At 36.1% G+C, this 17,819-nt stretch overlaps 1 protein-coding gene and 1 long non-coding RNA gene across 2 annotated transcripts in view; one reads left to right on the forward strand and one right to left on the reverse strand.

The window, feature by feature from the left end:
• Positions 1-17,819, reverse strand: part of LOC144966194 (dopamine receptor 2-like) — a 297,783-nt gene that overhangs the window by 144,750 nt on the left and 135,214 nt on the right. The window lies entirely within an intron of this gene.
• LOC144966195 (uncharacterized) lies at positions 788-4,823 on the forward strand. Its single transcript, XR_013644171.1, has 2 exons — positions 788-1,034; positions 3,748-4,823. It is a non-coding gene; the product is annotated as an uncharacterized LOC144966195 (long non-coding RNA).

Here is a 17,819-nt window from a genome sequence, read left to right on the forward strand (position 1 = left end):
AAACGTAAACAAAGGTCGAGAAGCACGTGGCAAACCACATGTTCCTGTCTTGACAGCTCACGTTCCAATGTAAATAATAGAAAAAAATAACCTTTAAAATTTGGCTGTTAGGTGGCAAAAGAAACACATATTCATAAATACTCGATCATGCATCAAATAATGTCTAGATATGGATATTTTATGGAACAAAAGGTAACATTTTCTAAAATTTATCAAAAGTTACAGTCTATCTATTTTTAGACCAGAGCAAATTACTGCGCTGGTGTGAACAAAACGAGAATTATTCGGAGCCTGATTTTCATAATAATTTAGCCTTATATTATTATTTTTGCAACTGTTAGATTTTATGTAAACATATTTTCAATACTGAAAGTGTATTGCCTACAACTCAAACTACAAAATTGGGAGACCTATATTGTGCGTAAATTATTCCGGTCCCTAACGGAAGTCACTAGCAACTTGTTATTGTTTACGTTTGGGGCAGCAAACTTTACTCTTCTATATAAATAATCCCATATAGAACAGTAAAGGAAGGTGCCCCAAACGTAAACAAGGTCTAGAAGCACGTGGCAGACCACATGTTCCTGTCTTGACAGCTCACGTTCCAATGTAAATTATAGAAAAAAATAACCTTTAAAATTTGGCTGTTATGTGGCAAAAGAAACACATATTCATAAATACTCGATCACGCGTCAAATAATATCTAAATATTGATTTTTTATTAAACAAATCGTAAAATTTATCAAAAATTACTGTCGGTCTATTTTTAGACCACGGTAAATCTCATTCTCCAAAATCAATGCGCTTGTGTGAACAAAACAAGAACTATTTGAAATCTGGTTTTCGGAATAATTTAGCCATATACAAAGAATTTAAATAAATAACTATTTTATTTGTACGTATTTGTTTTTAACTGACTGAGTATTATCTACAATTTGAACGACAAAAACGGGAGACCTGTTTTGTGCGCAACGTTGTCCGGCTGCTAAAGTTCCTAATCACCAGAAAAGAATGGCAGTCCAACTCATGCAAAGGTAAGATGCCAATTTCAGTGTTTGAGTTTGTAATTTGTATCGATTGGTTTTGAGAGAAGGAAACGATTTAGTTCAATGTTAATCCATAATAGCGTTCGGGTATTTAACTTTGGATGTCTCACCGGCATAATTTTAGAATGCTTTGTTTATTTGTTTTCATTTCACTTCGCAATTTGACTGCTGTCAGTCATTACAAATTACAGTTACAGTTACAGTACAGCTTCACTCGCCGATTCTCACTTACAGAGTTTACGTTTCCTTCACTCATGTCTGCTTCATGCTCATTCAGTGAGTGATTCGAATACTACTCTGTGAGAGAACACACTTTTCGTAATTTATGACATTTTATGGGTAACGTTTACAGTCTAGAACGTGTGTCAGTGTCAGCGTCAGTCATAACTTGACCGAAAAACAAAACAGAAAGGAACAAAAAAAAGAGCAGACACCCCCTCCTCAGTAGTTGAAATCTCAACAAAAGTTGTTTTTTTAAATCCTCATCTTTCGTGGCGCGTAGCTTTCACCGCTTGTCATATTTTATTGACTCTCGCTCTTTCCTGACCTGATAATAATAATAGATTTCGAAACAGTCTTCATTCTCTCATTATCTATTCATGACTGGAACTGGAAAAGGAACAAGACAAAGGGTCTCTGCCACCGATTTTCAATATCTTGTGTTGTTTGAGGGATTTAAGTTGGTAGCCGTTTTTGCCACATAAGACTTGTTGTTATTGTTTTTGCTGAGAGTCGATGGGATAAGGAATGGCAGAGAGGGAGGAAGGGGTGAAAAAATGAGAATGTCTGGGAAAAGAAAATGTCCCACTCAACCCCTTCTCGCATCTTTGATATTTGGCAGGTGTCAAACTACATGTATGACGTTTTGGATCTTCCAAGCCGTTTCGCCTTATTTGGTCGGTAGCTCTGTGAAAGAAAACATACAATTGTAAAATGCAGGGAGTGCGGTCTGATATTTTCGTCGTCGCTATGATTATTCCCAGACAGGGTCTGCCAATAACGAAAATTGGTTATTCCCAGACCGATAGAGGAAAAAAAAAAAACAATATTTTTTTATTTAAAAAAAAAATAAAAACAATTTTAAGAAATTCATGCTCAGAAACGGAACAAGGCCAAACAAAAAAGGATAAAAGAATAGACTCGCTCCAAAAAAAAAAAAAGATTTAAAAAAAAAAGGGGGGGGGGGGGGGGGGGGGGGGGGAGAGCGATTGAATGAATCTGTGCAGCTAAAATGAGCAACGAGTTTCCCTTGGCTCAAGAGGAATGAAAATGAAAAAAACTGTGTTTAAGTTTTTGTATGAGTGTTGTGGGGGGTCGTGGGGTTTTGTTACAGTTTTATACTTATAGATAGAATGCGGTTGGCCAAGGAGTTCACAACATTGCCATCCGGAAGTATAACGGACCAACACACAAACTCTGTGTAACCATGAACTTTTATAGTCTGGTTAATACAGTTTAGTGAGAACAACTCACAAACGCGGATGGCAAAAACAATAACAAAGGCCTGAGTGACGTCATCTGCATACTATCTATACACATCCCTGTTAGTTCAATCTATTTTGGGGGTAATGATCAAGTGGGGCCTGGTCCCACAACTCTTTACGGATTTACCTTGGATTGAAATGAAAACTAAACCTCTCTGATTACTTTAGATTACCTAATTTTATTTCATACGTTTTTTTATGAAGAAGAAGCTTTTTAGGATTTTGTAATTCATAGGAAACACCATGATATGTGACATGATGTCTTATCTAAATTTTGCCTGAGGAATGATAAGCCAACAATTTTGAAAAGCTCTCTCTATTGATCGAATTATCAAAAATTTTATTTGTGATCAGATATTTTATTTGACTTTAAAGTGAAATCTAGAGGCATTAAAAAATATTCAATGTTTATTAGACTTTTCTTATGTGATCAAAAAGTTAAATACAGGAAATACTGATCAAATGAGTTCACCAGAAGGTAAATAAAAGCCCATTTTTTAAAAGCTAATCGACATTGGTTATGTAATCTTGCCTTCATGATCATAAATCTCTGATAAAATTAGACCTGACACAACGGTTTTAGTTTTAACAACCTAGTGGTATCTGAGTTCCAGGTCCATTATGTTTTCTAATGTTTTTATTGAATATAAGCAAACCATTAAGAAATAGGTCATGTCTATATATTCAACATTGAATGGTATTTCTTCTTACATTGAAATAAGTGGTTCTTTAGAGTAATAAGGCTCATGGAACTGGAGTTATTCCTGTTTCTGTAACATGAAGCAACAGACCTTAAATAGTGCTTGATAACTTTCTTTAAACAATAAATGGTATTTCATCTTACTTTGAAATAATTGGTCCTTTAGAGTCATAAGGCTCATGGAACTGGAGTTTTTCCTGTAACATGAAGCAACAGACTGTAACAAGTGCTTGATGAACTCTGAATAAGTTGCACATTTACATTTTACTTGTAGAGTTAGATCCAGTTATTCATTCAAACATTGCTATCTTAATTTCAAATTGGCATTTAATTAATAATAATAAATATAAAGTTAAATAAATCCAATGATAATAATTGATAAAATAAGATAATTATAACTTTTATTCATTGGTTGGTCCATATGAATTTTACTTTATGATTTTGTGTGAGATGATATTGCTTTTTATGGGACCATGGGAAAATGGTTTAGGATGCCATGCTTATCTTTTTTTTTCAGATCTAAATAACATTACAACAAGAATGAGTCTCTGCATTCCTTTAATTGTTCTGGAAGCATTGGCCTGCCTATACCATGGGAATTAAACAATTTATATTCAGGAAGAAGTATCATTATTATTATTATTATCATCATCATCATCATTGAGTCATATCCTTCAAGATTATCAAAATGGCTTTCATTTGTTACTGTATCTTATAGAGTTCCTCATATATCATTATGGACCCTTCTATGTTTTTTTAATGGAATTAATGTTTTTATTCTATATTCTTCATAAAACCTCTCAGCTTTATTGACCTACCAAGTATAATCTAGAGACTAGAGAGCGGTGATGATGAGAGAACAGGACCATATTTTGCTTTCGAGCGTTTCTTAATTTTAAAAGCAGCTTACTGTAGTTTGTAAAGATTTTAAAAAACTTTTTTCTAATGACAGCGTCTAATACACGTTAAAACCAATGCATTTCTATCCCGTTGTAATTTTTGGCAGTGGTATCTCCATTTTAATGGTATTGGCTCCTGTTTCTTTATACAAATGCCCTGTGAGCTTGTTATACACTCGAAAGAAACATTTACATAGGGAAGTCAAGAAGAATATAGCAAAAGAAACCTGCTTCCTTGGTTATGAATAAGAAATTTAAAAAGAAATAGGCAAATATCTCTTTATCTTGTCTACCATTTAACTTTCTAATTATTTTTAAAAGTTTATTATATCCTTTTCTATATTTATAATTTAATTTATCAACAAGATAAGAGTACTGATGAATCTATTTATGTAGCTGATTTGTAATGGTAGTAGAATTTGATAGATGGGACCATGTGATGTTGCATATCAGAACCTTTCTTAATCAAAGCTTTTGCTAAGGCTCTTAAATCACAGATTTAAAAAAATGGAACTACACAGTTTCAGTAATAATTATCAATTTTCTTTATTTTTTTTCTTTCTCTTTCACAGGATGAGAATACAAGCATACCTTTATAATGGAGAAACATCTTATCTATATTTTTAAAAATGATTTTCAGTTTGAATAACATGAATATGAATGAAATGACAATAAAAGTGATATAAATTTATAATCTGCTTTTAATTTATTTCGATTTCACAAGTTGTGTTATGGCCCTCAGATACGGCAGGACGGGTGAGACTGAGAACCAGTCCTCACAATAGCACTAGAGGTCTTGTATGCAAGATGTGATTTCCATTGATGCAGTTTAAAGACTGTCCTGTTTTATTCATTCTGGTGCACGCTGTAGGTTTTTTGGGGTTTTTTTTTTTGTTTCTTGTTTTAAAGAAAGATTCTTTGGGCTTTTTTCTTCAATCTAAGACTTGATTGAATTCTGACTCAATGCAAATCAACTTTGTTCCAACTCCAACTCCTCAATTTCAAATTACAATGAACTTGTGCGCCCTTCCTTCTCTGTTAACCTACAGGTTATTGGATATGTAAGTTTAATACATTTACGTCTACCACAATGATAGACTAGCAATTTATCTAAATATCTTGCATTCGTCTTTTGTAATAACTTTTCATTCTGGGTTACACATGAAAGTTAGCAATGCCGGGTTACAAAAGTATTTTGATATTAAAAAGATCATCATCCTAACATTCTAATCTTAATCTTTGTCATCTTACTTTTTTTTTTATATGTTGCCAGGTGTAAGACTTATTAATTTTGCAAGTCATCATCATCATAGCTTGTCGCACCAACACCAAACTCACTCCACAGCATTGGGGAGCAGACTCTTAGGTCATGGTCAGTGCAGCTGAGCCCATCCTGGCATTCTCTAAGGATGTCTGCTCTGGGCATTCACATGTACACAAGCTAGTCTCAGCCAGCCCCACTTTTTCATGCCACCAGTTGTTCTCACAAGTTTTGCCCGTGCTGTGTTCAGTGTTACCAATTCATTCCTGGGGAGCTCGGTTCCGTAGGACAGTTCTTCTCTCGGATCTCCAACAGCTTCATTTGCATGATTGTCCCACTCTGTGTGGAAATCCTGTATACAGCTGCATGGTCAGGGTTGATGCTTTCTTCCGTCATGAAGCTCTTTCTCGACTTCAGTCTACTTTTTATTGGGCTGTGGTCATGTTGGGGGTGCCTTGGGTCCATTTTCTGTTTATATTTCTGGGCTTTGGAAGCAGTGGCTCTTCGAATGTGGGGAGGTGCAATGCCAGCCAGCGATGGAGGACTGGAACTGCAGTCGGTTTCAAGTTACTCTAATGATCCGGCAGGTGTTATTTTGACATGGCAGGATCTTACTCAGACTGGTGAGACCTTTTCGGCTGTTGAATAGCAGAGGGCTAGTATGGTTGTCCTGACTGTTTTCTGATCTGCTCCCCGTGTAAGTTTTTCTTCTCTTTTCTTAGGAAGTTGTTTCTTTTGGCCACCTTTGCTTTTGTTTTCTTTGCGTTCTGAGAAAAGGACATTGTGCGGTTTACGGTAACACCGAGGTACACGGGGAATGTGTTGTTCTCCAATATGTCCCCATTCCAGGAGATGTTCAGTTTCCTGTTTTCTTTAGACTTGGCGGCTCTTTATATGGAAAGCACACTCTTGAGTTTTTCCTGGGTTAGCATTTTGTGAGTTCTTTAAATGTGGGCTCAGAGAGTGGCTCCAGGACATCCGTTAGTCTCTCCTCAATGGTCTTGAAATCAGAGGCCTGGGACGCGAGACACAGATCATCAGCATATAGAAACCCCTGGATGTTCTTGAACTGAGGTTGGTCATTGGTATAAACGTTGAAAAGGATAGGTGCAATTACCGATCCTTGAGGGAGTCCGTTCTTTTGTGATCTGCTTTTCTTCCCATCCATTTCCACAAAAAAGTGATGGTTTGACATAAGGGATTTTATTATTGCAACTATTTTTGTGTTACGAGTTACCCTTGCAACCTTTAGGAGCAGTTTCCTGTGATTTACTGTGTCATAGGCAGCTGCCAGGTCCACGAACACAGTTCATGTAATTTGTTTGTTCTCGTAGAGATGACTGATCCTACCTCAATGGCGATTGGTCCGGATTGTGATTTTGGTATGGGGTTGCCGACAGTTTTTGACATGGCTGGAAGACACAAATGCAGGGTCTGGGTTGTAACCTGTTCTCCAGCGAGCGCTTGAAAAGGATGATTCATGCGTCATAGAAGAGTGTCAGATTATATTGGTCAGCCCATTCCTCAACAGTATCTACATCTTCGTTGTTCTCATTGTATCCCCATTTGGTGCTGTGGCTGTTAAAGTCACCTATCACAATCATTGGTTTCTCACTAGTGGTGGATGTAACTGGCCACTTGAATGGCGTTGGTGGAGGTTTGTTGACAGATATCACATTGAAGTGTCTGCCTTCAATTCTGAGAATTTCCACCTCACTTACTGTCATGTCCTGGTTGTATGTCACTATTGATTTGTCTTTGACTTTGATGTAGTTAACGCTACCGTGAATGTTGCTTTCATGTTGTATGACTAAATGCATGCCAGGGATGTTTAGTGCCACGGTCTTGTGCGTCTCTTGTAGACAGAGTTGCGTCGCTGGAGGCCGATTGCTACAACACACACAACACCAACATTTTGCAAGTATCTTTAACACTTTTACCATTAAACGATGATATTGACAACAACAATAATAATAACTATTTTATTATTATTATTATTATTATTATTATTATTATTATTATTATTATTATTATTATTATTATTATTATTATTATTATTGTTATTAATAATGATATTAGTAGTAGAGGTCTAGTAGTAGAAATAGTAACAGTTGGACCAAGTACATAAATATGAATATTTATACAGCGCATTTCAACAGATTCAGATAGCCGTGAGCAATGCGCTTCACAATGTTTCATATTTATCCCCCCCCCCCCACTTCAACAAGCCGTATGGAACCATATTTCTTTGTCATACAGCCTGTTAAGCGACCCTTGTGTACTAAACCTGTCACTACCCGTCATTTCTGTAGCCAGATACTCATTCAATCGAGTGGGGTAAGCGGTAAAGTGCCTTAGCCAGGGAAACAACGCGGGGACCACAATTTTTCACGATTAGTCATCCATCCTATTACTGATCACACTTAGCATTGGCATTGCTCGACTTTTGTGACAAGACGAAAACCGTACCGCTGAGCCATACGGTCCGTTAGTTCAGTCTAGTTTTGTGGTATCAGTGGTTATAATACAGTAGTGGTAGTGCAGTTATAGTAGAAGTACGTAGTAGTAGTCTTCTGTTCAAAATGGTCATCTGAGCGAAGAGATAGGAGATAGATTCGAATTTACTCTCTTCATTGCATTGACCGTATGCTTTGACTTTGATCATTTGATACGCTGTAAAAAAAAAAAAAAAAAGTACGGTCCACCTTAACCAAAAACAAGCAACAATCTTAGTTTCCCTGAACATAGATATGGTTTTGTTTACGGGAAGAGGGGGAACCATGATTATGGTTTTCCTACAAAATAAAAGGAGCATTTGGGCTATAAATAATATGATCGTGGCCTCCCTAGCTATCTCAGGCTCGGAGTAAACAGCTGGAATTTATTCACGACCAGCTTCAGTTTGCTGCCTTAGCAACATGTAAACAAAAAGTTGGTTGGATGCGCATGACATTACTAAAGGTCAACTGCAGCATAGTTCGGGTCATTTATAAAAAAAATCTGGGTCACGTTTGACGTCAAATGTTATTGTTTACATATGGGGCACCTTCCTTTACTCTTCTATAATAAAAATATAACAAACAAATATGATTATTAGAAGAGCTCATTTATCGTCTGTAAATAGCATCGTGTTTTGATAACTTCAAATCCGCCCAGCTCGAATCGTATTCGAGTATAATCCGACAAATAGCCCACTCTGGATTTCATTGTCAGTTTAAATAATTCTGTGAATCTCTTTTGATTGATGGGTTATTTAGCAGTTGTAGTGCTGTGAAATTACAATAAATCTGTCTTCTAGGACGAGAGACGCATGCTCACAAACAACATGACGTTCTCTCTCTAATAACTTTTCCACCGGTGACGTCACAGACTATGGGTGACGTCCAATCAAGGACGCTACTACAAAAATGTATAATGCAAGCATTTGAGTGTATTCTTCTTTGTTGGATTTTGTGCTTGTGTCTGGATGAGACTGAGAGGTGATCTCAAACTAAGTACATTGGTGGTATGCTCTGGAATCTACATCTGATCCCTATTTGTTCCCAGTTCCCCTATGTCTTACTTTTTCTTGGATGCTTTAATTGTAATTCTAGAACTTTTTACTATCCCATTTCTTCCTTTTTACTGGCGCTGATATAACCTAAATGTGTTGCAAGCGCCGTAAAACCTTTAAAAACAGGGACGCTACTCTTCCGCTAATCTCATTCCCTATATACGTAACTATATACTGATATACTCTGCAAATAACCCAACATAAAAAAAAATATTGCCTACAAAACTATCGTCCTTCAAGTATCAATCGATTAAATTGTCCTCCTTCTGCTCCCGAATTCAGGTTTGAGAGTTTTTGGCAAGATGTGAGTAATTTTAATGGGTCGATATTTGAGGGACGAGTTTTCTGGCCAAATTTTTTTTAACATGTTTTTTTTCAAGTCTGTCTGTCTAGAATACACGTTGAGTGAGAGGAAGTAAGTAAAAGGCAGTGATATACATGATTATAACTGTAATTGATGGAAAGGGGATCTCTCTCTCTCTCTCTCTCTCTCTCTCTCTCTCTCTCCCTCTCTCTGTGTGTGTGTGTGTGTGTGTGTGTGTGTGTGTGTGTGGAGAAGTCAGGTAGCTTATTTAATAACGCAGTCGACTCCCTCATAATAATAGTCCATCCAATCGTGGATTATAATAATTGAGCTTTTATATAGCGTAATATCCATTAAACGTGCTCAAAGCGCTTTACAAGGGGTCCCTGGCCAACAGCAACACCTAACATGTAGGACGGGACATAACGCCTGTTAGTCGATATTATAATTTTTTCGGACAGAGACAACGCTGTTAACGGCCATGTACTCATTTTACACCTGAGTACGGTGAGAGAATGTGAGTGAAGATCCTTTTCCAAGGACTCAACTATGCGCCGAGCGAGGCTCGAACCCAGGACCTTCCGATCCGAAAGCGCGTGTCATACCACAAGACCACATAGCCGGATAATAGTAGAGTTCGATATATCTGTCTGAAAGTATTTTGGAGTGACAACCACTAGATCTATACTCAAAAGTCACTGATTTTTAACTACTTGAGAAAGTTTAGGTATTCTCAGAAACGATATACCCTTTTGACCCGAAAAAATACTTAAATTTAAATTATTTTTTTTGACAGTATATCAAAAATATAATTCTTATTTATTTCCAGTTCACACTCTATGTCTAACCATCAAGTATTCAGGAAAGAATTCAGTCAATTAGATATTGATTGTGAAACATTTCAAGGGAGAGTATAGTTCGTTTCAGGAAGCTAATAGACTTTTTTCTTTTACCCTTTCATGCTAACAATTCGGCATGATTCATTATTATAGCGCTTTTGCCGTCAATCGTTTTTTCTTTTGTCGCTGACGTCAAAACCTGAACGTCTGACGCAGCTTTTCTCAATTATGGGGAGAAATTAAGTAAAGAAGAGAAAAACAAAAAGTATGAAAAAACCCATCCGGTTCATTCTCTTCAGGGAACAAAACAAAAACACCGACATGTCAAACAAACAACATTATGCATAAATATTGTAAGCAATGAATGACAACTTTCCACAGTCTTTATGAAATGTCAAACCCAGGCTGTCAGTGGATCCATTGATTATATAGCCTAGTTATGACAAAACACATTGTTGTGCGGCTATGTGGTCTAGTGGTATGACACTCGCTTTCGGATCGGAAGGTCATGAGTTCGAGCCTCGCGCTCGGCGCATAGTTGAGTCCTTGGAAAAGACTCTTTACTCACATTCTCTTACCGTACTCAGGTGTAAAATGAGTACCTGGTCGTTAACAGCGTTGTCTTTGTCCGAAAAATTGTAATATCGCCTAACAGGCATGTCCCGTCCTACATGTTAAATGTTGCTGTTGACCAGGGACCCCTTGTAAAGCGCTTTGAGCACATTTAGTGGATATTGCGCTATATAAAGTTCAATTTAAATTGTTTAAAAGAAAACTATAGTTACTTTTCGGTCGATTATATACTTGTCAAAGGCTGTCAACCACGAGACATCGTTGAAGTCTAAGTAAAAAAAATTATATTTGATAATTTGGGAGTAAATTTAAGCGATTGATTTTTGAATTGAATGTTTTCTTACCACAACGAAAAATAAAAATACTGTTTTGTCAAGTAATATACGTTACCATCGTTTCGGCTTATTCAGATCAAGAAAATGACAACTGGCAATATCATAACTAAATTACATTAATGATTCTTTTAGTACTAAGTAGGTTAAGATCAATATGCCAAGGACATCAGGCACTGTCCATATGACATTGAGCTTTATTGAGATTTTATATAGCGCAATATCCACTTAACGTGCTCAAAGCGCTTTACAAGGGGTCCCTGGTCAACAGCAACATTTAACATGTAGGACGAGACATGACGCCTGTTAGGCGATATTACAATTTTTCGGACAAAGACAACGCTGTTAACGGCCAGGTATTCATTTTACACCTGAGTACGGTGAGAGAATGTGAGTAAAAAGTATTTTCCAAGGACTCAACTATGCGTCGAGCGAGGCTCGAACCCAGGACCTTCCTATCCGAAAGCGAGTGTCATACCACTAGACCACATAGCCGCACAAGTCAAGTAAAATTAGTATCGTTTGGTATATGGATTTGTCATCTCAGCTTTTATTCTAATAGATGATTTTAGGTGAGCAGTTATGGAATTGAATTACCAGAAAGGAAGAAATGTGTAGAAAAATACTCTTACTTTTATTGATACTTATTTTAATAGGATACTATAGATAGTAAGCGCTTGGCTAAGAAGCTCATAACATTGCCATCCGGAAGTATAACGGACCAACACACAAAACTGTGTGTATCCATGAACGTTTATAGTCAGGTTAATACAGGTCAGTGAGCATTACTCATAAACGCGGATGGCAAAAAACAAAACCAAAGATCTGAGTGACGTCATCTTCGAACTATCTATAACCAGCGTTGTTTTTTAAAATGTCAAATTGGCACCATATCAGAATGGGTCTCCAGACTACTTTTTACACCATAATAAGGCCTTATTGAATCTTATGTAATGATCTTCAAATCGAGACTGGCCTCGAGTGAAGAAAAAACAGTCAACATGTTTTAAGGTTAATATATTTAATTTAAATGCCCTTCAAAGTTTAGAAAAGTTAAAAGATAATAATAATAATTGAGCTTTATATAGGGCAATATCCACTAAATGTGCTCAAAGCGCTTTACAATGGGTCCCTGGTCAACAGCAACATTTAACATGTAGGACGGGACATGACGCCTGTTTGGCGATATTACAATTTTTCGGACAAAGAAAACGCTGTTAACGACCAGGTACTCATTTTATACCTGAGTACGGTGAGAGAATGTGAGTAAAGAGCCTTTTCCAAAGACTCAACTATGCGCCGAGCGCGAGGCTCGAATCCAGGACCTTCCGATCTGAAAGCGAGTGTCATACCACTAGACCACATAGCCGCACCTCCTCTTATTAAAAAAAAAGACAGCATGGATTCGCTGGATAACTGATTAAAGAAGTTATGTAATCAGAGAAACAAGAGACATCAGCAAAAATTTGGGTTGAGCTAAAATTGAGAATTGATTTATTGACGAGAAAGGGGGGGGGGGGGGGGCTGCTTGCACAGAATAGAGTGTTATAATTATATATGTTAATCATGATATGACTGATTGATTGTTTTCAAATATAACTAATTTACAAACGTAACTATCTAGATAATTGTTTACATTTTGTTGTTGTTGTGTGTCTCTCTCTAATATCTACTATAAAACACACCTATCTATACAGTTTTGCACTAAATTGCTATCTATCTGGTTTCCAAGACATGAAAACTGAAAACATTAGAAAACCTCATAAAGTAATTTTTTGAAAGTAAAAATGGTTTTGGAGGTCAACATTCCTTTTTTATCTCAGCACTTTTTAGGTTTATCATAAATAAGATAAATATGACGAATTACACAAGGCCTTATTCATGGATTCACCATTCTAAATGGGCTTCACAGAGAATTAATGAATCCTTCAGTAAACCGCATGAAATCACAATCTATTAAGCTACTTTTTGGTACTATAACTCTTAAAATATCCATCGTTTCTTTTAACGTTTCTGATCTACGACTGAATTGGATGGGGTAGGATAATGTGTGAAGAGTGTCTCGGCCAAGGACACAACGCCTGAGTCAGTGATTTGAGACCATTCTCATTATCAGATTACTCATCACGCCCAATGTTGCTTGAATTTGTTACAAGAAAAGACACTGCTACTTCGTTCAGCTACCGAAGGCCGAACTTTGTCTTTAAAAAAAGAAGAGATTAGAAGAGATTTGGGCCATAAACCCGTCCTCAAAATATCGATCGATTTTATCTTGTCAACAATGTTCAACCCTGGAGTTCCCTAATCTGAGAGTTTTTCTTTATTTTAACATATTTTTAGGGCACCTAAATCGACATAAATGTATTGAACATCTTGCTCTCACTGGAAAGATAGAAGGTAAAAAGAGTAAAGGTAGACCAAGGAAAACATGTTTGAATATTTTGAACAGCTGGGTGACCAAGAAAGAGAAGAGTAATATTAGTTTTCTGAGGTTATCTGATCAGAGAGATGAATGGCGTACCATGATCACCGATGTCTGGCACAGACTTGGTACTTGAAGAAGAAGAAGGCATATTGGTCATTTTATTCGACCGATATTTAAAGAATGAGTTTTGTGGCCAATTTTTTTTTAATGCGCTTTTTCAGAGCACGATGATTTATAACTCGATGAATTATCCTGACTTTATTGTTTTAAATTCACAACCAACCGGATAATAAACTTTTCAACAGCATCAAACAGACAACAATGCTAATGTCCATTAATTTCAATTTGGATTTCCGTATTAAAAAAAGAATGCAAAAAAGGACAATACAAAGAGTAAAGAAAAATCTAGTGACAGTATTATAACATTCATTACTTCTATTCATATTTGTAAATTGACAGTCTTTTAAAAATGGCAACATTTACAAATCAAAATTTAAGCGCATGATTCCAAAGCACATTTTGATGTGGGCGTTGATCATCTGATCCTCCTAGCACGACTACAGTATGAACTCACGAAGGGTAAACATTTACCAAATACTTCGTGATTTTTCAGCCGGAGTGGAATTAAAATAATACATTTTTAACGAGTTGCAAACAAACTCAAAGTTTTCTTGGGTAACTCTGGTCCCGTATCTCTAGTCTTTTGTTTCGACCAACAAGTTGTCGACAGGACTTGAGGTTTGGCAGGAAACTATATCTTGAGGCTAAAAATACAATCGCCGAAAACATAGATAGAGGGAAAATGTTGCATTTCTATTTGGAAAAAACGTTTTCTTTGTGATTAAGACGTGAGATCAAGAATGCAAACTATTCGAAGATCAGCTGAACTGGCAACACAACTTATAATCCGGAAGCAACAACAAAAAGTACATTTTGCTCCTGAAAGAATAGCCCTAATACTGTTTGAAATCTATATTGCATTATAAAACATTACATCTAGGGGTCCCTCCATCCCCCTCTCTCTCTCTCTCTCTCTCTCTCTCTCTCTCTCTCTCTGTGTGTGTGTGTGTGTGTGTGCGCGTGTGTGTGTCTGATGTCTACTTGGATAATCAGACTACTTGGCCTTAAACAGCGTTGTCTTTGTCCGAAAAATTGTAATATCGCCTAACAGGGGTTATGCCCGTCCTACATGTTAAATGTTGCTGTTGACCAGGGACCCCTTGTAAAGCGCTTTGAGCACATTTAGTGGATATTGCGCTATATAATGCTCAATTTAGAATTTTAAAAAATAGTTTCAACTTAAACCTTTATTGTCTGATTGATATATTATGTTAGTGAAGTTGTGCTAATCATCGAACGACGGTCGAAGAGCGGTAACAAATTGCGGGCTGACGCCAACCATCATCCGGTCTATAAAGCACATTTTGAGGTGTAATAGACACTTAGATAACCACGCCTCTCGGACAGTCATGATGGTGTAAACAATGGCAGTGATTGGTAAACATAGCGAAATATAGGCAGTATGCGCTTGGCCAAGAAGCTCATAACATTGTCATCCGGAAGTAAAAAGGAGCAACACGCAAAACTATGTGTAACCATGAACTTTTATAGTCTGGTTAATACAGTTTAGTGAGAAGTACTCATAAACGTGGATACAAAAAACAATAACAAAGACCAGAGTGACGTCACCTTCGTTCTATCTATACAGATTTTACTATCGGTGCTAAGTGTCTAATCAAAATACCCACTGTTCTACCGCTTTATCAATAGAACCATCACTGAAAACTATGTGTAAAGTTAAACGTTAATAATAATCGTGACCAAACAAATGGTGTGTAACAGATTTTAAACCCATTAATTCTAACTTGCTATACAACAAACGCAACTTTATCAAGAAGTGAACTTTGTGGTTTTACGAGGTTTTACTGTACTGTTGGACGTATCGTAACACGAATAGAAGTAATATTTTAAAAATGTAATTTACAAAACTATAGAAAGCGTAATATTTAATTAGTACAGAGATTTTTTAAAGTTTGTTTGCTTACTTTTTTTTCTTTTATAGCCCCCCCCCTCTCTCTCTCTCTCTCTCTCTCTCTCTCTCTCTCTCTCTCTCTCTCTCTCTCTCTCTCTCTCTCCCTCTCTCTAAACATAATTAACAAAACTCTATTAATCAGAAATGCTTAAAGGAAAATATCATTTTTTCTCTTCATCGTTTCATGCCATTGTTTCATTCTTTTTTATTTTTTTTATTTTAGAGTGTTTGCTTGGCGCTGGTAAAATTACAATTAAAGATGCATTGCTGTGAAATCAACAATCTGGTATATTACAGAAACGACGTGGAAGCATTTACGGGTTGTGTAATTGAGATATTTGTGCAAGTGCCAATGTAAATGTGGATAGTGTTTCCTCCACTGATTAACGTTGTAAGAGATACATACGTGCTCTCGTATCCATTTCATCCGTAACGAACTAGTAACGTTCGAATTTGTACACACCATCAAACCTTTACGTAATATCTTACTAACTATTCCACGCGTATCCTCACACTTCCATAGTTTAAATAGAGCCTATCAGAAACTAACTGTTTACCACACAACTTGATAATGTATTCACATGTTTACCTTACAACTTGATAATATAATCACATGTTTACCTTACAACTCAATACTGCATTATCCTAGAAAATAAAAAAAAACGCAATTAAAAATTTTGACCAGAAATGTGTCCTTCAAATATCGATTGATTAAAATCTAATCGATCAAAATTTGAAAGACGAATTTTCATGCTGTAAGAGAGTAAGCTTATGCAAGAAATTTACGCAGGAATTTTGATAAAAACATGATCATAAAACACGGTAAATATTAGAAAGAACCATGGGGGTAGCTGCAGGAGATTGCATTTATGCTTGGTTGTGTGCACAAAACACGGTCGTCGCAACTCAGGGGATACGTATAAAACTTAAGGGATACGTAAAAATAACTCAGCGGATATCAGTAAAAGATTGATGCTATTTTTGGTTGTTATACATAAAATGCGTCATTTATCAAAGTACTTTTATGTCATAAGAGGCGGGGTTTGATAGTAATGTTCGAGAAAATTTTTGCTATTTTTAACATACAAGTTGAGCATGATTCGCTATTACTTGAAAGAGGCAGGTTTTAAATATTAATTTGGGATGTCAAAAATCAGTAGGAGTGGCCAAAAAGAATTGTGGGATAGTTTACAATAGGGTTCGAAACTGGGTGTTTCTATTCTATATGTCATTCTTTTATTCTGCATTTGATTTGAAAATGAGCTGCATGTTTTAACTTTGGTACTCACCACAATTGACTGCATATTTTTGGACTTAGCATTATTTTTCTAAAATAAAAAAAAAATGAATCGAAGATGTGAGTTACATATTTTTAACAGTAAACAAAGCCACTATATTTGATCATAGCCATTACATATGTGTGCAACAACGCCACAATGCGTTTTCAGAGTTCGGCTGAAGACATTGCAGTTCCAATCTTAAAACTTTCATTTTTGAGGCTTTGTGGTTTAGTGGTATGACGCTCAATTTGTGACTCGTGGTCTTCAGTTCGAATACCGCACAGGGTGCACTAAATATTAAGAAACGCGTTTGACTTAGATTGTCATATCATGCTCCGCGTAGCATAAATAGGTGGCTGGTAAGGACATCGTCTTTGTCATAACAAATCAACAAATAGCACGTTTGAGGTGTCGTGTCTTGTGCTGTTGAGTAAGATCTGTTATAAAGCATCTTGAATGCATTTGGTGCATATCTAAATTGTTTAAACAATACACACACATACACACACACACACAACACATATATATATATATATTATATATTTATATATATATATATAATATATATATATATATATACATATATGTGATATAGATTGAACATAATTATACTTGAAATGTTATATATATATATATGTGTGTGTGTGTGTGTGTGTGTGTGAGTGTGTGTGTGTGTTTGCCTCATTACGGGCTTTACACAATCTCAGTTGGTGTATTGCCTAGATACAATACATTTCAGTGGTTAGTTTTACATCGAATATTATGTAGATGGTTTGCTAGTTTATTATAATAAAAAAAAATCATCAATTCATTTAAATGAACGTTAATTTACAATAAAATGCAGAAGAAGAAAATGTATGTATGTAAGGGGCGTACGTTTTTATTTCTGTAGATTTATAGCTACTTTCATTCCTAAAACGAATGAACACTTCAATGTTTTAGTAGACTTTGTGTGATTATTGTTTTTAAAAAGATTAATTACGAATGATAAACATGGTCTATGTAGGTACTTAGGTTTTTCTACTCTTCCCTTCGACCAATGTTACCCTCAGCAAAAGTATTTTGTTTCAAATGTTACATAAAATTACCTT

Source organism: Berghia stephanieae, chromosome 2 (genome assembly GCF_034508935.2).
Source record: "Berghia stephanieae isolate SIO BIC M18660-M18661 chromosome 2, UCSD_Bste_1.3, whole genome shotgun sequence".
In the NCBI taxonomy this organism is placed as follows: domain Eukaryota; kingdom Metazoa; phylum Mollusca; class Gastropoda; order Nudibranchia; family Aeolidiidae; genus Berghia; species Berghia stephanieae.